We start from the raw sequence: 24,770 nt of genomic DNA, 5'->3' as shown, positions 1-24,770 counted from the left end.
CTTCCTAATCAAGGAGACAAGTGGAGTAACTCAACTAGAAAATACTTTGTACTTTGCACACAAAATTTTCATGGCTTGGCTTCTAAGGACCCAAACAGATTTTTATTTGATTTTTATGTCCTCTATATAACCTATGATTATGTCTTTGATGCCCATACTTTGAAACTCTATCCTGCCACTCTAAAAAGTCTTTCCCTTAGATGGTTTATGGAGCTTGGTGGAAACTGTATCACCACATGGTCTTAGATGAAAATATAATTACTCAAAAAGTATTGGGATTATTGCAAATATAAAGAATGAAAAGAGGAAATATTCAATCTGATGCAAAAATAATATGAGAGCGTGGAAGATTGCATAGAATGTTTCAAATACAACTTGTAGAGGTAAAGATAGGGCTAGTTTGGAGAAGATACCTTGTCAATCTTGATGCTATGAGGAATCAAAGATTATTGTATCGACGTCCTTAATCTAATGAGCCCAAATGATATATATCAGTTTCCCTGTGATTCATTTGAAACTTATGTCAAAAGTATTCCAAAAGGACTTCTAAAGAAAGAAAGGGCCAAGGGACGTATTGACAAGGACTAATAATACATCTAGCAGAGGAGTCACTCAAGTTAAAATCGAGAATATGTTGGGGGATTTCACAATAGATTTGTAACTTAATTTCTTAAGCTCTCAATCAGATATGATAGAATTGAAAAAGAAATGGGAAGAGGAAAAATTATCCATATCTATTTTCTACACAAAATGCAGAAAGAGGTAACCATTGAAGGGGTGTCCCATCAATCATAATAAATTTTGTGGGATTTGTGAAGAACAACACTCCCATAGTCAATGACCCTCCTTACCCAACCTCAAATTATTCTATCAAGAAGAAAATGGAGGAGTCGGTCAGGTTTTCCTTATCACACAAAATTAACTATGGCAACCCCAACCACAAGGTGTGTCTCCCGACCAATCTCAATATTTCAAACATTATTAGACTGATCCAGGTGGATATTGGTGGCCATCCACCTATTCCACCTAACCCCCCAGTCAGTTTCATTTGTTTCCTTCTTCATTTCATCATTTACTATTTCTAGAAGTTTTTTGGGTCCTGAACTTCCAGAATAGTTTTGACCCCCTAAACGGCATTTTTTTGGGGTCTGTGGTGAAACCTATAGTACTCAGACAAACCTTCCCAACAAGGTATCGTACGCACCAAACGGAGATAATATGACGAAGTTATGACCTCAAGAAGTTGGCTGCCCAACTAAACCCAACGGGCCCACAAACTCTTGGTGTTATATTTCGTGGGGTTAGGGTTTTGGTTTTTTAGGGTTTTCTCATGTTTTCTAATAATAAATAGGCCCTTGAGCCTCATTGTAACATAGTTCAGAGGCATGTAGCCACCACGTCTCTTCTCATAGATAAGCTACCATCGCTCTGTTGAATTTTGTAGCTTGGGAGGTACTCCAAGCCCTAGGGGTTCAGGGGTTGGAGAACAAAGTGCCACAAGGGCAGCTTGTGGACTTGGAACCCAAGAAAGGGATTTTGGCACCAATCGTGTTTTTGGGGAAGAACCATGATGGTTTCACGGCATGTGATGGATGAGGATGATAGTGCTCAGGAAGGCCGACGTGAGAAATTCCATAAAGACGTGTCAGTTCATGATTGGCTTCGGGGAGGCCTCATTTAGTATAAATAGAGTTCGAATGGAGTCATTTAAGGCATCCATTTTTACAACACACAAGGAGGAAGAGATCTCGTTGAAGGAGGATAATTCTCTATGGTAGCCGCAGCAAGAAGAGGCTAGGGCAGCGAGGAGATTAGGCATTGTTTTGTGGGCTAAAAAAGGCACCGAGTTGCTAAAAGGAAGGTCGAGTTGCTTGCTAGGAAGACTAAGTTACGAGACCTCTCTGATGTTTGTCTGGGCACTGTTTTGTGGATAGGATTATTGTATGGTGTTGTCTATATGCTACAAGTGGACTATGTGCTAGGCTGCAGGCCATAGCACCACAGTTAGTGTCTGTGTAGGGAGGATTAAGGGCTAATATATGCCCAGAACAATAGCGTACTAAGTGAGGAGTCTCATGAAGGTGTTCCGCAGTCTTTGAGGATTGTTTGTGGATTGTTAGATGGGTTTGTAAGGGTTGTTGCAGCATGACCAGATTCCCTAACCAGTCACAGTATAAACAACAGTGAAAGTGGACTTGGAACAGTAGTGTTGAAGTGTGTTGGGTCACAGTTTATGACCAGTTTCGATCAGTTTGGTGATGTGACTGTGGAAGCCAAGTATTGGAGTGGACAAGGGCGTCTGGAAGACTTCAATAAAGAGAAAATTCTACAGTGGAGGATTGGGTGTCATAGATTTGTTGGAGGGCAGTGAGTTGACCACCCAAAGGAGCCCTTGACAAGCTATCTTGAAGTACAAAGAGCAGTTGAAGGTTGGGTGAAGGACAGTGCCAAAGTGTAGCACTTTGATGGACGAAAGTTGTTGCTAGCCTGGAAAATTGGAGCTCAGGTATTGGACATCCCAGAAGAGCAGATTGGATCAGCCCAAGTACACCGTGCAGAAGGACGTGTAGCAGTGTTAGAGGGCAACCCTCCTGAAGTCTCGATGTGTAGTGGCCTTGATTGATTAAGGCACTACTAGTGAGCAGAACAGGTGCAATGGACCAGCAAGACAAGATATGACAAGAAGTGTTGCAGACAAGTTTTTCATTGTATCTTGTAACCATAGACAGTTGTATTTATCAGTTTGGATTAATATAATGAAGATTCGTGATTGTACATCATTGTACAATTTTGTTTAAAACTGTGTTCATTGTGCATTGTATGATTTACTGCTTCAAATTTTCCACTGTGCAAAGTAATTTATGGTTGAGACTCTTGGTTTGGTAGCGTAAGTGATTTAAGACTCTAACCTAGATCCAAGGTCACGGAATTTCAACATGCTCAAGCTATCTTATTTCCATTATGTGTGTAAGCATAGTTCGGTATTTTTCTATTAATGAAATGAAGTGTTTTTCTGTTGCATCTCTGTGTTTATGAGTATATATGTAAGTTGTTGTGTTCCTATTTAAGTTCGGACCCTAGACTAACACCTCCATGTAGTGTCCTCCTCAACAATGGTACCCACCTAATCCCTCAAATCCATAATGGATTCATCCATCCCTCTAAAGAAATCCCTGACAACAATAGTCATTACCCCAACAACCTATAGCACCTCAACCTCTAGCGCAACTCCAACAACCCAATCCATGTCCTCCTTGACCTAAAATCCATGCACAACCTAGTCCTAACCCCAATAACAGACTAGCATAGTAAGCATAATTTGTTGGGATCAAATTTTACTATACACACTCTATCTCTTCCCTAGAATGTCGAGATATACATTTAATATACGTGAAGGACATAAATAAAAAATCCTCTCTGGTAACCATAGAATACTATGAGGAAGAGGCTCCAATTGGAAATCCTTCAATTGGACAATCCCCTGCTTCTCCTTTGAAGCAAGACTAAAACAAGAATGGTGTGCCAGGTCCACCTTTCCTAGAAATATGTAACGTATGCAATCCTTCTACTCAACCAAAATTCTATTTTTTAGGAGAACTTAAGAATGTGTATGTTTGAATACCTATTTTCCAAGCTATCAAAGATGTCTCAATCTACTTAAAACTTGTTGAGGAATTATGCTTACAAAGACTGTGTAAAAAGAGAAAATACCTCTGAATAGTACATGTGACAAAAAAATTTCTAGACTAATTAATGCTAAAATGAATTTCCACTACAAAATATTCAAACCCAAGAAGCCCCATAGTCAAGTTCAAATTAACGAAATCATCATTTCCAACACATTAATTGACTTAGGCATTTCCATCAATGACATGACTTGTGAAAATGAAACATTAGGGTTTACAAGCCTTAGACAAACCCCTAAGGTGCTACAACTTGCATATCATTCTAGTGCCAAAAAAAAAAAAATGCATCCTATAAGACATCGTCATATCAATATATTCCTAGGAATAACGAGCTGATTTTATGGTCCTATTACCTAAGTCTTCTTTGGAGGCTACCCCTCAACTTTGGGGAGACCATGGTTGGAAATAATTGATGCCTATAATGGTTTCATATTAGGGAGCATGACAATTTATCATGGAATTTCAATGAAGAAACTCACTTTTTACCCTCCTACCAAGCCTAATATGGACCTAGAAACACCTATTTGGGTAGAAGAAAGGGAGAGTTATGATGAGAAATTTTCCCAACAAGTAATTTTAGTAGATTGGTATCTTGTTAAAAAAAAAATGAAAGATGATGAAATAAATGACTGCAACCTCTACTGCATCATCTTCACAACACATCCTTAATCAAATCATAAGTGTACATCCTCAAGAAAACATCTCCATGGTTGGTGTTGAGAAACCATTATGCTTGTAGATTATGATGATTTCTCTTACTTGATAATTGCTTGTGAATGTTTGTTGGCTTCTTTTTCTTTTATTATGTTCTCTTCATCAAAAAATTATCAAAACATAAAACCATGAAGATCACAAAAAACAATGAACACAAAAATGTAGGCTCCAAGCCAAGGCAAAACCCCACAAGGGGGAAAACCCAACCAACTTATCTTCTTATAGAATCAGGTCAAAGTGAGAAATCCAAGACCAAAAACCAATACCAATACTTCCCACAAGACCTTAGTCAGCCCTCCTTTAATCCTTCCTCAAGCAAGTCAAATCCAACAAAGTCAACGATGGTCAATGCTCTTCAAATCTGGTCAAACTTCTTGTTTTTATCTCCTGTAATTGATCTGAAGTTTTCAACCCCTACAACAATCTGAAATTTCGTACATGTGATAGAACTAGGGCAGAAAAAACTCCATTTCTCTTTCTCCTAAATCTTCACTCTCTCTCCTTTGAGCTTCGCTCTTGCTTCCCTTCTCTTTCATTGTTTTTCCTTCCTTACTTGGCACAGAAATCAATGAATTGAATTGGTGATCAAATGAGGTCAAATTTCACTATATTTATACACATCCATGAGGTTAAATTGGTCCCTTCCAAGGCCGACTTGGTCTTGTGGGTGAACACTTGACTCTCTTGACTCAAATAAAATTATTTTTCGCCTTTCTTACAAAAGTTCAAATGGGACTTGACTTAAGTACAATAGGTTGACTCATGACAAAAAAAAAAAAAAAAAAAATTGACTCAATAAACCATAGAATCATGAAGAACATGCTTAAATAATGAAATAATAATACTAATAATAATATTTTTTCTTCCTTTTTCTTTTTACAAGAAATACATATTGATACAAGTACAATGATAATTATGAAGAACAAACCTAGTTACAGTTTCAATGCTCCCTCTTAACTAGGGAAGTATTCATAATTACACAACAAGATACAAGAATAATCTCAAATTCAAATATTCTCATAAGAAGATTTTGGATTGATAAGCATCATCATAACCAACATAGTCAATTACAAAATAGCAAGGTCTTGACTAACAAGCTCTATCTCTCCACCAAATTAGAGCACAATGTCGGATGGCACACATTTGGACACCACCACTCAAGGCACATACCCCATCTGAATGTTCATCGGGTATGTCCTTACAAGAATATTCTTATCTTGGATTCTCAATCCTCAAAGAATATTGGTCCTCCTCGGGACTACTCATATCTTGGATACCCTTCCCTATCCTCAAATAGTATTGGTCCTCGGGACTACTCCTATCTTGGATTCGAAATCCTTAAGCAGTATCGGTCCTAGATGTTTATCCAAACCTCCATTCTCCCTATCATTGCATTCACTAGGATTACGATTGTTAGTCCTGGCCATAGTGCATGACACATGGATAATATGGTGTCCACCATCACCCTCTCTCAAACATGGAGTAGATCCTTATTGCCTCTCAACAAGGGAGACATAACCACAAGCCTCATATTTTCTTATTCATCTACTACTTTCTCTTCCATGGAGATTTAATTATAGCTATAGGGTTCCTATATCGCATCACGTCTTACCGAGCTTCCACCTTCCTAGAAAATTTCCAATATTCACATAGCTCTATCATGTCAAACATCCTATGGAGCCAAACTCTTTCAATGTTGATCATACAAGCCTTCATATATTTTATCTTCGTAACTTGTTTTTGCCTTCATCATTTTTCAAGAAATTATATCATCTTTCACTCATCATCAATAGTATCTCTATCAGCAATAGTACCTGTCAAACCAATCAATGTAGAGCCAATTATAGCTCCCTCTTTCCAACTGAGGAAAGTGAACTTCTCCTAGATCAATATCGAACCCATCATATCATCAAGTGATCAACAAAGTATCTCATGACTTCCTATAGCAATTTTGTTGCCTTTCCTTCCTTTATAGTGTACACACTTTTTCTATATATTCTTGCTAGAATTCATACCATATCCAAAACATTATGATGTCATTCTTCAATATCGGAGTTTCCAAAATAAGTGATGTTATTCCAAATTTCAAGTTGTAAGATTCTTCAAGTCACTCTGTGCTTCTAGCTCCCTCTGAAGTCAACATTACCTCCTTCCTCACATTCTTCAAGAGAACATGATGATCAATATTATCCTACCTATCTGTTATGTTGTTATATATCAAACAATCATATTGTAGGTTTTAACCCCGTAAAGAAATTACCTGCATACAAATTCTAAAACACAGAAAATAAGCAATGCGAGAGCATAACACATAAAACACATATACACAGAGATTTTCCCCTGGATCCCAAAACCGGGACTACTAGCTTGATTTTTCATTATGTTCCTTTCAATGTTACAATATATATTTATACATGCCGAAGCATCCAATACCATGGACCGAAAACCATCGCATCCAAAACCATGTGCGAAAAACATGCACCAAACCATAGGTAGGTCTGCCCAACCTAACATAGGGTCCAAAACCAAAATTTTATGGGGCGCTACCTTGGACCCCATAGAGTGGGGTTACCTGCATCCCTCAAACCCCCTGTGACTCCCCCCGCTACACCATCGCCGCAACGAAGGGGGGGCTGTGCCCCCCTTCTAACCCCCAGGTTAACTACGTGGGCTAGTCGCAGAAAGTATATAACACAACCCAACATTCTCCCACTTGTTGTTTACTTTCCACAGGGGGCCACAAGAGAGCTTAGTCATTTATCCAGCCCTGCAATGCCCATTGTTTCTCTACACCAAGAGAACTTCTCAGAGCTCACAGATTTTGTAAATGCATCTACAGTATTCTTCAAAGTGTCCACCTTTACCAGCAACACCTTTTTGTCTTCTATCACATCCCTCACAAAGTGATACTGAACATCAATGTTCTTTGTCTTTGAATGATATGCAGGGTTCTTTGCCAAGAAAATTGCACTTTGGTTGTCGTATTCTATCCTTATAGCTCCCTATACTAACCCCATACTTGAACACAATTTTTGCAACCAAACTACTTCCTTGCTTGTGTGAGTGGCTGCCATGTATTCTGCCTCTGTAGTTGACAGTGCCACTACAGATTGTTTCTTACTCATCCAACTAACTGCACCTCCAAAAAGGTTAAACACATACCCACTTGTAGATCTTCTCTGATCCAGATCTCCAGCCCAGTCTGCATCAACAAAGCCACGGATATCCAAAACTTTGTCCAATCTTGGTCTTCCTTGGTAGCACAAACCATAATCATTAGTGCAACACAAATACCTGAAAACCCACTTCACTGTTTTCCAATGCTCCTTCCCTAGTTTTGACATAAACTTGCTCAATACTCCCACTGCATGTGCAATGTTTGGTCTAGTACAGACCATCGCATACATTAGGCTACCGACTGCACTTGCATATGGAACACGGGACATATCCTCTTCCTCTTCTTGTGTCTTGGGACACTGTTCGGCAGATAACTTTACACCTACAGGAATAGGAACCTTCACCGATTCACTGTCCTACATATTAAACCTCTGCAATATTGTCTCGACATACTTCCTCTGGTTTAACTAGAGCTTCCTCTTTGCCCAATCTCTTTTAATTTCCATGCCCAAAATATAGTTTGCAACACCAAGATCTTTCATGTCGAATTTGGAGGACAATTGGGTCTTAAAATCCTGGATAATTTCTTTGTCATTTCCAACCAGAAACATATCATCCACATACAAGACCAGATAAATAACACGGTCACCAATTAATTTAAAATACACACAGTGATCGTCTTTGCTTCAGTGAAGCCAAGTCCCCGTATAAATGTATCAAATTTCTGATACCACATCCTTGGTCACTGTTTTAACCCATACAGAGACTTCTTTAACTTGCATACCAGTTATTTCTTACCCTTCACCACAAAGCCTTCAGGTTGTTCATGTAGATCTCCTCTTCCAGATCCCTATGAAGAAATGTTGTCTTCACATACATCTGTTCTACCTCAAAATCAAAAGCAGCAGCAACAGATAAAAGTAATCTAATAGGAGCTACATTGGCAACAGGAGAAAAAATATCACCAAAATCAATTTCCAGCACCTGGGAATAACCTTTTGCTACCAACCGAGCTTTGTATTTCTCCACCTTTCCTTCTGCATTTTTCTTCTTCTTGAACACCCATTTACTGCCAATGGGTTTCCTTCCAGCCGGCAACTCCACCAAATCCCAAGCCTCATTTTTGTGCAAAGATGCCATTTCATCAACCATGGCCTCTTTCCAGAGTTTTCCATCCTCTAAATCTACTGCTTCCTTCACAGTTCTGGGATCATCATCAATAATAGATAAAGCAAAATTTGAACAGAAAGCAGATGGACTATACCTTTCTGGCTGCCTTCTTTCTCGAACTGATCTTCTCACACCCGGAGTTTGTGGCTCTTCATCTTCTGATTCCTCCTCTGTTGTAGAGTCTGATTCTTCCTCCTTAAGTTCAAACTCTATCTTCTCAGGTTCCTTTGGTTGGACTTCATGTTTAATAACATCTTTTACCTCTCTAAACACCACATCTTGGTTGTACACAACCTTCCTTGTTACTGGGTTCCAAAGCTTATAAACAGTCAATGCAAAATCTGCAGGCCAACTGGATCGGCCTAAACTTCAGTCCTCCATTGCTTTTAGGACTACTGGAAGGGGTCAAAGAAGAAGAATAGCACAGGCAATGGGAGGAAGTAGAGAGAAAATCAGGGTTTCATGACTGAAAAGAGGACATCAACTCGGAAGCCTGGGATGTTAGAGAGGTAGTCAAAGCAATCAAAGATGATGAGCTAGATTAGTTGCTCAGAGGATGAGCAACACATTTAGCAGGGGGGTGATGATGAGCCCCAAAAATGGGTAACTTATTGGGCTCATTTTGCCTATTATTCTCGATTAATCCACCATTCTTCATAGTTTATGCATGCTTTTGAATATATTTATGTTAATTGAATGAATGAGAATAGTCGCTTGACCATGAAGTCTAATACGTGTTTATTATAGATTTTTGGACATCTTTTAGACCAAGGTCAAGAATTTATGAGCCAGTTGACAGCCAAATACGAGGGAACAAGGCTAAGGATTAGTATGAAGGGTGTCTCCTGCACTAAATGGCCCCTTCCTCGAGTTCTCCACCATCAACTCGGAGTTCAACAGCCCACCAAAGATGATTTCCAGGGGCAGGTGAGCAGATTTTGTGAAGTGGCTGATTAACTGCAGTTTTGAGTAGCCAAGCCCCTCAAGTTAAGGAGGGTTGTTGGAGGTCCTCGTGGTGCATAAGTAGGAAGGCTTCAAGCCTTGGTAGTTTAGCTCTTGAACAGTTGTTTTTCGCACTTTGGTGTTGCTCTGCCTTTCAGCTCATTTTCGAGCTTTTGCTGTAAACATTTTTGTGACATGGTTATTTTTTGAGTAATGGAGATAAATTTCACTTTGCACCAACTCTGAGCTTTTCTTAGGAGGTTGTAGCTCTTCGGGTTGGGCCCAACCCAAGTGCCAGTACCTCCTTTGTGTACTATTATGTGTTTTCTTTGCATTCATAGACTAATTTCTGCTATTTAGGTTAAGATCTTACTTTGCTACTTAGGTTGCTTTTGATGATTAAAATAGCTTTTCATGCTTCAGGTTGATTTGGCAGTTTGATAATAGAGAAGATCTGCAAAAATGCCCCCAAGAAATCCTTGATCTCATCTCTCCCTCCTTGGGACCATGAGCTGAGACCAATGCATACTTGCTGCCACAAAAACACTGTTTGCCTTTCAATGCAATTGCAAGTGTTAGATTTTTAGTTGGAAAAGTTGATACCAGTTGTGCTTGCATATTTAAATCTGTTCTTGCTTAGGTTTCCATAGTTATCTTGCATGATTTCCTGTTCATAACTTGTTGTTCATCATGTTTCTGGTTTTTAGGTCAGATTAGGTCAAAGTAGATAGATCTCTGATTTTTATAGTCTTTCTTTGATTAGTTTTGAGAAATAGTGTGCAGATCACTTGTAATACATCCCTTCCTATCCTGACTTCATCACACAACCTGCTCCAACCCCAAATTCTGGATTCCTTCCCTCCATTTTCCACACTTTTCCAGTTTGACCTAATTTCTACATTTTTGTGCAACATTACTCCCTCCATCCTTGAAAAAATCCAACCATCTTCATCCCTCCTTAGCCTCATCTACCAGGTCCTAGACCTCTTCATATCCTCATCCATCCTCCATTTCCACTTTCCCACCCTCTTTCCACCATCAACCCTCCAAAATCCTCTTCCGGATCTTCCTGTAGAACCCCTACAGACTTCCTGTAGAAGATCACGTGAGCAATTTCTCGAGATCTTATCACTTTGAACTTCTCTGAAAGGGTGCTAGGGACCCCTTAGGCCCTCTTCTCACCTTCCCAACCTCCTGCAAGCACCCGCTCCATTTCCTTTCACCAATCAACCTCTGCACAGCCAAAAACAGTTAAAGCACATGCATAATAATTCTAGAAGATTACTCAAAAATACAAAAAGATGTTTTTTTCAAATTTTACATCAGAAATAGATTTTTCACATGAATTTTACCTTTCAAAGAATCAATGGCATCCATTTTAGCAACTTTCATCTCTTTTCTTGCACCAGTAGGGTTAGTCGGTAAAACTAGGGTTTGCTAGGGTTTGCATTTCCTTTCAGCTTTCATCTCCTTTTTGCAAGTAGACTAGCCCCCTTTGAGTTAGCTTTCATCCATCACAGTTAAAAGCTTCTTCTAAGAGCTCATAGAAGTTGGCTTAAGCTCCTAGTGGACTTGTGCCAGCTGATCAAGTGACAGCCTGCAGCAAGAGCTAGTACTTGTGCATATAGCACCGTTGCTTCCAAGTTTGTTATGAACTACTGGGTTGATAAAAGTAAAGAAGGGAGTCCCAGGAGTTGCAACATCATTGCTGCAATACTGGAGCCCACCATCTTTTTGGCGTCGTTGCCGAGGAAGCGTCAGAGTATTTGTGATTCCTGCTTTTCTTCCATTTTCTACTGCAACCTTCTGCTAAGTAGTTCATTTCAGCAAGAGTAGAGTAGTTGTTTCATTTCCATTCTGCAATTTCATTTCCGCACAATTAGATTAGACATTTCCTGCTTTCATAGATTAGCATTTCAATTCCGCAATTTCAATTCTGCAAGCGTAGATTAGCATTTCAATTCCGCAATTTCAAATTCTGCAAGCGTAGATTAGCATTTAAATTATGCAATTTCCATTCCGCAAGCGTAGCTTAGCATTTCATTTCTGCAATTTCATGTCAGCAACATAGATTAGTCCTTTCCTGCTTTCATTTCAATTCTGCATTTTCATTTCAGCAAGATAGATTTTAGTTAGTTGCAGTTCAATCTATTTCAGTTTTGCGAGTACAAGAAAAAAAAACAAAAATCAACCAAAAATATTTCATTTCATGCCTCCTAGGAATAGAGACAATACAGGAAAATTCTTACCCAACACCCCACCACATCACTGAGTCACCCTTCTCTCTTCTTTGGTGGCAGTGACCCAGAAGAACCTATAGGTGAACCTCCAGAGATATACGAAGATCCTATAACAGAAGAAGAGCAAGAAAACGTTCCTCCTGAGACCATGGCTGAACACAGGAATGGTAAAGGGAATGAGGAGAGAATAAAAGGTACCTTTCCCATCCGAGAGACAAATGGGGACACAAAAATGAAAAACATAAGTCCCTCATCCTTGCTGCACTTCCATGGATTGACCACTGAAGACCCCGATACCTTCTTGTTTGAGTTTGTTGTCCTTTGTCGAACTTATGACTATGCAGAAGATGAGCAAAAGTTGAAACTCTTTCCCTCTACCCTCAAGGATGCAGCACTACGTTGGTTCATGGGGTTACCTGGAAACAGTATCACAACTTGGGCTCAGATGCAGCAAGCCTTTAACAACAAATACCGGGATTACTGTAGGTCAAAGGAGACGAAGGGAGAAATCTTTCGAATGACCATGGGAAGTGATGAGTCTTTGGAAGACTATGAAGAAAGGTTCCAACTCAGTTATAAAAGGGCCAGGTGCACACTTGACCCCGAATCTCTGAAGCTGGTTCTACTCCGAGGAGTCCCTGAAGACCTTCTAGATACCCTCCATTTGCTAGCTGGAGGAGACATCTACCAACTACCTTATGATGACATAAAGACTGTGTTTAGAAACCATTCTAGGGTAGCTCGGAAAAGAAGTAGGGGGAATCCACTTTCAACTAGTGCCACCTTCTCCAAACATGAGTTTACGAATCAGATGGAAGACCTTAAAAGTGAGGTGAGATAGAACATTGCCATGCAACTGGATACTTTCTGAATCCAACAGAAGAAAGAGGAAGCTGAGAAGGCTTTGGCCATCTTTTGTCCCAGATTCTCAAGGAAGCATCCTAAGAATGAGTGTCCATTGCACTCAGTAGAGGTATGTTTCGTTTGTGAGGAGGACCACCCTACAAACCAGTGCCCAACCTTACCCGGACTTAAAGCTATGTACCAAGGGGCTTAAGGAGCCACCGAAACACTTTACTTCCTCAACCAAAGGAGGCCTCATGGATCCAGACCTTACCAGCAGGGGATGCAAGGGACATCCCAAACTTATTACAACCCCAACCAATCCACTCACATACCTTCTTGGGGTCCCCCTGCTCATCCTTCCTGGTCCGCACCCCCTCCTTGGTCATATCCGTCTTAATACCATACTCAACCTTCTGCTCATTCGTTTCATTCTCATGTTCAGCCGCAACCTCACTGGAATGCACCGCAACAGGGGTGGAGGCCCCAGTACAACTCTCCTCCCACCATCTGCTCAACCACAACCATTACCTCCTGCTCCTCCAAGACAACCCCAGATTCCTGCTCAACCGAACCCAAACCCCAATAACAGACAGGCCCAACAGGTATATACTGGAGAGACAACATATCGTACCTACGATGTGGAGATTCAGGAGATCAACCTACGATCTGGGAAGGTCCTCCCAGATAGCCAGCCTCCTCCTAAGGAGGATGAAGCAGAAGAACAGGAAAGTGAACCCAAAGCCATTCCACCCTTTCCTGAGAGACTAACTGGAAACATGCAACCAAACCCAGAAGAGACTAAACTTCTGGGAGAACTTAAACAGTTGTGTGTAAAAATACCACTTCTCCAGGCCATCAAAGATGTACCAATCTACAACAAATTGATCAAAGAGAAGTGTTTCAGGCACCCAGGCAGGCGCAAGAGAGATGCCCCAACTATCAATGTCATAGGACAACTGTCCGACCTAATGTTGGGACAAGTAATCTGTCCAAAATATTTGGACCCTGGGAGTCCTATAGTGGATGTCCACATCAATGGCACCATAATCCCCCACACCCTGATTGATCTAGGGGCTACCATTAATGTGATGACCAGGGACACTATGCTCAAACTTAACCTTTAGGGTTCCCTAAGAAAGACCTCGACAGTACTGCAGTTAGCAGACCGCTCCACCATGACTCCTGAAGGGATTGTGGAAGATGTCCTGGTCTCTGTTGATTCTTGGGAGTACCCTGCGGACTTTTTGGTCCTTCAGCCAAAGGCAAAACTCACTGGATACCCCCTCATTTTGGGAAGGCCTTGGTTAGCTACTGCAGATGCTTACATCAGTTGTCGAGCTGGGAGCATGACCATTAAGAATGGGCCAATGTCCAAACAGCTAGTCCTATATCCTCCTGCCCAACCTTTGCTCAAACATGACTTACCTCTCTGGTTGGAGGATGAAGTCTACTCTGCACCAGTGTGCACTATGGAAGCCACCAGGGGAGGGCCTCAAACCGAGGATGACCTTATTGAGAATGTAATTCAAATCCACCTCCCAGTGTGCTGCCATTAGAAGAGTTGGTAGGAGACACCCAAGCCAGTGCTTTAGTGGATCTCCGTGTAGCTGATCCGACCTCTTCCTGAGTTAAGAATGTGGAATTTGGCCCTGAAAGAACCTTGAAGATCAACTCATCCCTATCTCCGTCTCAAGAGAAGGAGTTGTGTAGCTTATTGAACCGCCATTTGGATGATTTTGCTTGGAGCTATAAGGAGATGAAAGGAGTCCACCCTTCAGTCTGTACCCATCACATTTACATTAAAGAGGATTGTAAACCAATCAGGTAGCCTCAGAGGAGAATGAATCTAGCCCTTAAGGACATTGTCAAAGAAGAATTTTCAAAAGTTGTTGGATGCAGGATTCATCTACCCCATCTCTGACAGCGAGTGGGTTTCTCCTCTAGTGCTTGTGCCCAAGAAAAACGGGAAGTGGAGAATCTGTGTAGATTATGGAGAACTTAACAAAGCTACCAAGAAGGACCATTTCCCTTTGCCTTTTGTAGATCAAGTGTTTGATGGCCTGGCAGGGAAGAAGTTCTTTTCCTTCCTAGATGGGTTTAACGGGTATAATCAGATCCAAATCAGCCCAGAAGACCAAGATAAGACCACTTTCACTTGTCCATGGGGTACCTTTGCCTACTGGGTCCTTCCCTTTAGGTTATGCAACGCTCTTGCCACTTTCCAGAGAGCAGTACTGAGCATATTTGCTGAGCTGGTTCATGATTCGGTGGAAATCTATATGGATGACTTTACTCCTTATGGGTCCAACTTCCAAGAAGCAGTGACTAACTTGGGAAAAGTTTTAACCAAGTGTGTTGAAATGAACCTGTCCCTCAGTCCTGAAAAATGTGAATTCCTGATGATTGAAGGGACCGTGCTAGGTCATACAATTTCTCAGCAAGGATTACAGGTGGATCCCAACAAGATTGCTATCATCCAAATGGTTCCACCTCCTCAAAAAGTAAGGGATGTTCGGAGTTTTTTAGGCTTAGCGGGATATTATAGAAGGTTCATTAAAGATTTTAGTAAACTAGCCTCTCCATTGTTTGGTCTTTTGGGGAAAGATGTCAAGTTTATATGGGCTGATAACTGTCAAAAGGCTCTGTATAAGATAAGCTAGTAACTGCCCCAATCTTGAGAGGTCCAAACTGGGCCCTACCTTTCCACATCCACACAAATGCCTCGAACAAAGCCATAGGGGCAGCCTTAGGACAAGTTGAAGAGAAGCTACCGTATGCCATATATTTTGTCAATAAAAAACTGTCCAAGGCAGAATTAAACTATACTGTAACCGAGAAAGTGCTCCTAGCTGTAGTCCATTCCCTAAACAAGTTCAGGCACTACATCACTGGTTATCAAACATTCGTACACACTGATCATGCTGCAATTAGGTATTTGATGAATAAACCTGCTGTAATGCTCGTATCATTAGATGGTTACTTTTATTGCAGCAATTTGATTTGACCATTGTTGATAAGCCAGGTAAGGAAAATGTTGTTGTTGATTTTCTGTCTAGACTAGATTTGCCTGCAGGTGAAGAAGGGGTGGTGGATGATCAACTGCCAGATGAACACCTGTTTGCTATTTCAGTACTCTCTCCATGGTTTGCTGACATAGCAAATTACTTGGTTTCAGCACAATTCCCGCCACACCTATCCTCAAAAGAGAAGAGCAAGATCGTGAGGAAAAGCGCCCCATTCACTTGGATTGGGGGCAACCTATTCAAACTTGGCCCAGATCAGATTTTGAGGCATTGTGTCAGGGAGGAGGAAGTTTTTGACATCCTCCTAACCTGTCATGATGGACCCTGTGGAGGCCACTTTGCAGCAAAAAGAACCGCTTTCAAAATTCTACAGGCAAGCTACTATTGGCCCACTCTTCATCAAGATGTCAGAAGATACATCAACCAATGTGACCGATGTCAAAGGATGGGGAAACCAACTCCAAGGGATGAAATGCCCCTCCAACCTCAGGTGACTTTTGAGCCATTTGAGAAGTGGGGCATGGACTTTGTGGGTCCTATCAACCCTCCTTCAAAACAAAAGTCTTACATCATTGTGTGCACGAACTACCTGACAAAGTGGGCAGAAAAAAAGGCAATCAAGGCAGCAACAGAAGAAAATGTGGCTGAGTTTTTGAGGGAAAATATCTTCTATAAGTTTGGCTACCCAAGAGAACTAGTCACAGATCAAGGAAGCCGATTTACCTCTAACCTGATTGAAGACCTGCTTGCTCATCACAAGATTAAGCACAGAACTTCCACCCCTTATCATCCGCAAGCAAATGGGCAGGTGGAAGTCACTAACAAGGCTTTGGAAGAGATCTTGACTAAAGTGGTGAGCAGCAACAAAAAAGATTGGGCAGATCACTTGGTTGAGGCCACCTGGGCCTACAACACTACTTGGAAAACTACAACAGGTTTCAGACCTTATGAGCTGGTCTACGGGAAGAAGGCTTTGCTATCCATAGAATTTGAATACAACACATTGTGGTTGGCAGCTCAACTGGACCTAGATCTCAGCCATGCACAACAAGAAAGACTACTTCAACTGAATGGACTAGATGAACAAAGAATGCAGGCCCTCCTCCACTCAGAGGTGGTCCAACTTCAAAGAAAAATATGGCATGACCGGCACCTTAAAGAGAAGCAATTTTAGCCAGGAGATTGGGCACTATTATATGACTCAAGATACAAGGATTTCAAAGGGAAGCTGAAGAAAAGATGGCTGGGATCATATACAGTGGAGAAATGTAACGACAATGGTTCAGTCCTTATCAGGACCAATGATGAAGAAGCCATCCCCATGCTCTTCAATGGGCATCGATTGAAGATCTACAGGAAGCCCCTTTCTAAGAAGGATTTCATTGAAACTCTGGATAAATCAATGCTAGTAGTGGAGTAGACCCCTGTCTCCACCCCACGCACATTCTGAGCACCAAAAAAAAAAAAAACAGGAAAAGAATAAAATATCCTTGGGTGAAAACCTCTTGGAGGCGCCCAGGGTAGGCAGTGGGGGTGAAAACCTCCTGGAGGTGCCCCTGCTGTCTCAAACAAAAAAAAAACACAAAAAAATAAACCTGACTGCTATTGAACAAATTGCAGGTTGCAGGAAGGACATTGCAGGTTAGGAGGATCGCACAAAACAAGGATAGAGGTCAACACCAGGCTGCAAGCATCCCTCACAATCAATTCCTCCATGACCACTACCCTTTCCTAAGATTTGATCTCATCTGGGTTAAGATTTCACCTTCTACAGGAAGTTTTGTGTCTTCTATAGGAAGTTTTGTGTCTTCTACAGGAAGATCCTGTAGAACCTACAGACAAGCCAGAATTGATCTCGGAAGAGAATCCGAAGGGTGGGAATCTGCCTATGAGACCTGCAAACATCCTTGTTTCTGTCCATCGCCATATGTCACCCTCTTCCATCTCTTTACACCTCCGTTGCACTCATCCTTTTATTTGTTCCTGCACAGTCACACACAGAAAACCCTGTTTTCTTCATACTGCCAGCAAAAACTTTTATTGACAAATCAAGTAGCAGTTTCTCACTCACCATACCTGTCAATCTCCATCTCGACTCCTCATCAGCCGAAATCCTCGTCAGCAGTATAGCCCTGCTCATTCTAGCTTGCATTCCAGGAGGAGAAGCAGCTATAGGACATCCTACAGGAATCCTGTAGCAGCTGATCCCTCTGGAAGACATACTCTAGAGACAGGGACAGCCAAGAACAGCAAAAGAGAGATGCAAAGAGCTCTTCGTGAACGTAAGAATATCAGCAGCAGTCGAAGCCAAGCATGTAGTGTGCATGCAGCAATAGAAACCGAAGGAATGGGTTCCAAAACCCGTGCATGCAGCAATAGCAAACGAAGGAATGGGTTCCAAAACCCGAAATCTGCATAACGCGGCCATGACCATGCAGGTAAGTGCCTAAACTCATTCGTCAATTGCATAAATCATATTTTAAAAGCTGCATGCCTATGGGAATGGTTCGGATTGAGTGGAATCGGTCCCCAGTCAACTAGCCACCCTCGGCTAGTTACATATCCTCGTGGGATCCAAACGAGCCCCGTTACATTCAAAATTTCTGACGAGATGTGCAGCCAGCACGTGTGGAGTGTCCATTTAGGGAGAAATCGCTGGCACTACTAGTGGTGGCGGTGGATAACGGCAGAGAGGAGGTGATGGTGGTCAGAAACACGCAGAAACATTATGGTTGTGACGTTGAACCAACGGTCCGGTCCAGCCACCTCATCCCCTCACCACGAATCATGCCACAGTTAAAAGATGCCCGGCTGAAACATGCACCACCTTCTGTTCACTCTGCACTCACAATGTCCTCAACTGGAGTACACATCCACCGCTTCCAAAAACAGTTAACCAGTCGTCCTCCACCAGTTTTTCTACCTGTGTTCGAAAATCTCCCACGTATCGGGCTCGCTCAGAAGCACAGTGTCATTCTACAAGAACCGGGGGCCTTCTATAGGAAGGGTTCTACAGGAAAGGCAGAACAACTTTACAGAGCAGGAAAACCTAGGATTTTCGTTGAATTTGGAGCTCCAAACGAGGTAGGCTCAAAAAAAATCCTCTATGCATGATGTGTTTATGCAAGGTGGTGAATTGAACGGCATTAGCTTGAAAAATTAGAGGAAAAGTCTGCCTATGTATTGGAAGTAAAACATTTTCCTACATATTGCACTAAGTTTCCCCAGCTTCTCTGCATCAAAAATCTCCTCCACGTTTTATTTTTAAATTCTCCTGTAAGGAAGATATATACAACCGTAGAGGCTAGCCTGTGTGTGAAAAAATTTGAATTTGCATATCTATGTGTGTGCTGAGAAGGGAACCTGATCCTTATGCTCTGTTTGTAAAAACAAAATTCTTCCTTTCATAAACAAACAGTCGAGTTCTGGGTGATAGTGGTCTTAAAACAAGGGAATTGTTGCTAGTTGATATTGAACACATGAGAAATTCCTTCTTGAGTTCAAGGGAAACCAAATTCAGCTATCCTTTGTTTCAGATTGACTGTTTGGTTGCCTGAGCATTTTCTTTTCTGATTAAAACATAAAGAGCACTCTCACCATGCCAGGAGGCTTCATAAGGAAAGAACCCTAGAACTCTAGCAAACTGCACGAGCATCCTAAGGTGGTGGACTTTTCACCCGAGCAAATTGGATATCCTTCTTTGACAAAATTCAGGGTCATGATGAGGAGATAACTGAGGAATTTTTAATGTCCCTGAGACCACAGTCAAAAACACATCCCACAGTTAGTTTTAGGGGTTTGACCCTAGAACTCACCCCTGAGCTCATCAGTGGAGTTATTGGTCTACCATTGGGGCTCCCTTGGAGCAAAGAAGAGAGGTCATTGGGCCAAATTGCTAAGAAGTCATTTTTTCTGCCCACGGAGCATCCTGTAGAAGATAAAAACCGGGTTAGAAGAACCAGCTTGCCTCCTCTCTGGAGTGAAGTTAGTTTCCAAATTATGAAGTACATCACATGTGAAGGGAGGTTTAGCATCATCTATGGTTATCATTTCAAACTGTTGTGTGAACTAAGGCATGGGATTGACTTGCATCCAGCCAAGAAACTAAGCATCCCCTATTTCCTTCTTCAATCACTAATTGAATGTGGTACAAAGTTAAATGAAGGGATCCCAGATCAGTTGGCCCATCATGGGCTCATCAAACTATTGGTGGAAGATGCTCTGCACACCTACACTGTCCCCATATCTTGGGAAATCTTCAGAAACATGTCCAAGGATGACAATATTAGAATTTTAGCTGAAAACATCACCCCATCCAACAGTGAGGAGGAAGAACACACTGAAGAAGGTGAGAAAACCAATGATGAAGGAACACAGGACATTCAAGAACAAAAAGAACAGAAAGAAAAAGGGGAAATGGGCCCGATTGCTGAGCCTAAAACAGAGGAAGAAACAACAGCAAAAATGCACAGGGAAAAGAGGATGCAGAGTAGAACAGAGAAGGCTGAAAAAGCCCAAATGAAGGCTGCCACAGTCAAAGCAGGGACACAAAAACAAAAGGAAAAGACACACCCTGAGATCTCAGCAACACAGACAGAAACAGTTGACACGGGGATTTCTACAGGAAGCAAGGAAAAAGGACAACAAGAGGAGAAATCACCTGAGATATTGGCAAGGGAGGCAGCAATTGTGCTTGCTGCCTTAAGCACACCTCCAAAACAAAAAGGGAAGAGAAAGAGGCAAACCTCCATGTACTTTAAAGCAAGGAGAAGCACAAGGATCAAATTGGGCAAACCCCAGCCACAGTCAAAGGAGCCAATTTTCATTGAGGACACAACAACTAAACCAAAAGAAGAGTCTCCTTCAAAGATATCTATCACCTATGAATGAAGAAGCCCAAAAACCTCCACCTGGAGAGAGAGAATTCGGATGATGGACTCAAAGACAGCTCTACAGGAAGCCGAGACATCTCTACAGGAAACTCTAGCTAAGTTAAAGGAGACCGAGAAATTGGAGAAAAAGGCAGCCAAACCATCGCAAGGAGAGGAAAAGACTGAGGAGATACCGGAACCAATCCCTCAGCCTAGCTTGGGCTCATACTACAACCTGTTAGAGGGTGGGAAAATCATCCCACAGAAATTTGTTGTGCCACTCTTCTTTGCATTGGAAAATGAGAGAATCAGAACACACACATGGATGAAAATTGCCAAATCTAAGGGAATTGAGGACATAGGCCACATGGAGGAGAAGTTAAAAGAATTAAGAGGAGAACTGGCCATGGTCAGGCATGTAGAAAGCTGCAAAAGAGCCCAGCTGCAGGAGGAGAATGAGTTGTTGAAAAAACAGTTGCAGCTACAGGAAGTCCACAAGGAAGGTAGGCTATCCATTTTGGGCGGGCAACAGCAGCAAGAAGGACCTCCAACAAACAAAGACACAACTGAGAAACAACAGAAGGAGGCAGAGCTACAAGCTAATGTGGAGATGCTCACAAAACTGCTGCAAGAACAGGAGTCTCAGGCAGTAGAAAAGATACAGGGTTTAAAACAACAGTTGCAAGAAAAAGATGCCCAGATGGCCTGCATGGCCAGCTGGGCAATAGAAGCCTTACAATGTAGGCAACCTGCTAATTCATATGCCTTATATCTTAAAGATCAATGGTTGCAATTTCAAATTAACACCTTGGCCCAGAGGGGCACCATTCCATTTCAGAATTACCATCAGTTTATGGACTTATGTGACAGTAGCTCAGCAGAAGATAAGGCCAAGTTATCATAATTCTATTTACACAACTTGGCCCTTCCAAACATGAATCTGTGGGACCCCAATGCTACATTGGGAGATGTGTAACTCATGGCCATGGCCTCTTGGTTAAACCATGAGGAAAATAGGGCAACAGAAATTCGGAATGTTATGGACAGGGAGCTAAGGGAGCCACTCATGATCAGAGCAGAACCAGAGGATCCCTCAGCTTTAGTGTATGCCCATCAGCACCTCGCCAACAACCCCCAGGTTCTTCCAGACTACATTGAAAGACAAGCTCGGGCCATTGCTCACTTTGAGGACATGGAAAGACTGTTGGTGGATAAGTGCATTCATGATTGCACAAGGAGATGGAACACACTATCCCACAGTCTGAAAATAAGAGAATTCCACTCCCCAACAAGGATGAGGGAGGCCTTGGAAAGAGTACCACTCTATAAATAGTCAATGCAAAATTTGCAGGCCAACTGGATCGGCCTAAAGTTCAGTCCTCCATTGCTTTTAGGAATGTTGGAAGGGGTCAAAGAAGAAGAAGAGCACAGGAAATGGGAGGAAGTAGAGAGAAAAGCAGGGTTTCATGACCGAGAAGAGGACATCACCTCGGAAGCCTGGGATGTTAGAGAGGTAGTCAAAGCAATCAAAGATGATGAGTTGGATTAGTTGCTCAGAGGATGAGCAACACATTTAGCAGGGGGGTGATGATGAGCCCCAAAAATGGGTAACTTATTGGGCTCATTTTGCCTATTATTCTCGATTAATCCACCATTCTTCATAGTTTATGCATGCTTTTGAATATATTTATGTTAATTGAATGAATGAGAATAGTCACTTGACCATGAAGTCTAATACGTGTTTATTGCAGATTTTTGGACATCTTTTGGACCAAGGTCAAGAATTTATGAGCCAGTTGACAGCCAAATACGAGGGAACAAGGCTGAGGATTAGTAGGAAGGGTGTCTCCTGCACTAAATGGCCCCTTCCTCGAGTTCTCCACCATCAGCTCGGAGTTCAACAGCCCACCAAAGATGATTTCCAGGCGCAGCCGAGCAGATTTTGTGAGGTGGCTGATTAACTGCAGTTTTGAGCAGCCAAACGCCTCAAGTTAAGCAGGGTTGTTGGAGGTCCTCGTGGTGCATAAGTAGGAAGGCTTCAAGCCTTGGTAGTTTAGCTCTTGAACAGTTGTTTTTCGCACTTTGGTGCTACTCTGCCTTTCAGCTCATTTTTGAGCTTTTGCTGTAAACATTTTTGTGACATGGTTATTTTTTGAGTAATGGAGATAAATTTCACTTTGCACCAGCTCTGAGCTTTTCTTAGGAGGCTGTAGCTCTTGGGGTTGGGCCCAACCCAAGTGCCAGTACCTCCTTTGTGTACTATTATGTGTTTTCTTTGCATTCATAAACTAATTTCTGCTAGTTAGGTTAAGATCTTGCTTTGTTACTTAGGTTGCTTTTGATGATTAAAATAGCTTTTCATGCTTCAGGTTGATTTGGCAGTTTGATAACAGAGAAGATCTGCAAAAGGGCCACCAAGCAATCCTTGATCTCATCTCTCCCTCCTTGGGACCATGAGCTGAGACCAAGGCATACTTGCTGCCACAAAAACATTGTTTGCCTTTCAATGCAATTGCAAGTGTTAGATTTTTTAGTTGGAAAAGTTGATACCAGTTGTGCTTGCATATTTAGATCTATTCTTGCTTAGGTTTCCATAGTTATCTTACATGATTTCCTGTTCATAACTTGTTGTTCGTCATGTTTCTGGTTTTTAAGTCAAATTAGGTCAAAGTAGATAGATCTCTAATTTTTCTAGTCTTTCTTTGATTAGTTTTGAGAAATAGTGTGCATATCACCTGTAATACATCCCTACCTATCTTTTCTTCATCACACAACCTGATCCAACCCCAGATTCCGGATTCCTTCCCTCCATTTGCCACACTTTTCTAATTTGACCTAATTTCTACATTTTTGTGCAACATTGCTCCCTCCATCCTTGAACAAATCCAACCATCTTCATCCCTCCTTAGCCTCATCTTCTAGGTCCTAGACCTCTTCACATCCTCATCCATCCTCCATTTCCACTTTCCCACCGTCTTTCCACCATCAACCCTCCAAAATCCTCTTCTGGATCTTCCTGTAGAACATCCCGTAGAACCCCTGCAGACTTCTTGTAGAAGATCATGTGAGTAATTTCTTGAGATCTGATCACTATGAACTTCTCTGAAAGGGTGCTAGGGACCCCTTAGGCCCTCTTCTCACCTTCCCAACCTCTTGCAATTGCCCACTCCATTTCCTTTCGCCAATCAACCTCTACACAACCAAAAACAGTTAAAGCACATGCATAATAATTCTGCAAGATTGCTCAAAAATACAAAAAGATGTTTTTTTCCAAATTTTACTTCAGAAATAGCTTATTCACATGCATTTTACCTTTCAAAGAATCAATGGCATCCATTTCAGCAACTTTCATCTCTTTTCTTGCACCAGTACGGTTAGTCGGTAAAACTAGGGTTTGCTAGGGTTTGCATTTCCTTTCAGCTTTCATCTCCTTTCTACAAGTAGACTAGCCCCCTTTGAGTTAGCTTTCGTCCATCACAGTTAAAAACTTCTTCTAAGAGCTCATAGAAGTTGGCTTAAGCTCCTAGCGGACTTATGCCAGTTGATCAAGTGACAACCTGCAGCAAGAGCTAGTACTTGTGCATATAGCACCGTCGCTTCCAAGTTTGTTACAAACTACTGGGTTGATAAAAGTAAAGAAGGGAGTCCCAGAAGTTGCAACATCATTGCTACAATATTGGAGCCCAACATTTTCCACCAGAGCCTTAAATTCTTTAAACCTATCAAAGACTTCAGATTTCTTCTTAAGGAAATATATCCATGTATTCCTTGAGAAGTCATCTATAAATGATACATAGTACACAGGCTTACCCAGTGATGGAACCTTCACAAGTCCAAACACATCACTGTGCACAAGCTCTAATATTTGTTTCACCCTCTTACCACCAAAGGGGAAACTCACCCGATTCTGCTTCCCATATACACAATTTTCACAGAAATCAAAATCCAGAGAGCTATTACTCATACCTTCTACCATACCTTTACCATGAAGTATTCGAAGGCCCTTCTCTCCAATATGTCCAAGCCTTTGATGCCACAATATGGTCTTCTCTCCAGAGACCACTAGATTTTCTGCTCCACTTTTGGGAACCAAGGAACTGTTGCACCCATCAACAACAGTGCTACCTTGTAGCTTGTACATAGTTCCAATCTGAACTCCCC

The sequence above is a fragment of the Pinus tabuliformis genome, chromosome 9, assembly GCF_031772625.1.
Source record: "Pinus tabuliformis cultivar Carrire ecotype Pingquan chromosome 9, CPIR1, whole genome shotgun sequence".
Taxonomy (NCBI): domain Eukaryota; kingdom Viridiplantae; phylum Streptophyta; class Pinopsida; order Pinales; family Pinaceae; genus Pinus; species Pinus tabuliformis.
Note: the sequence above shows the minus strand (reverse complement) of the source record.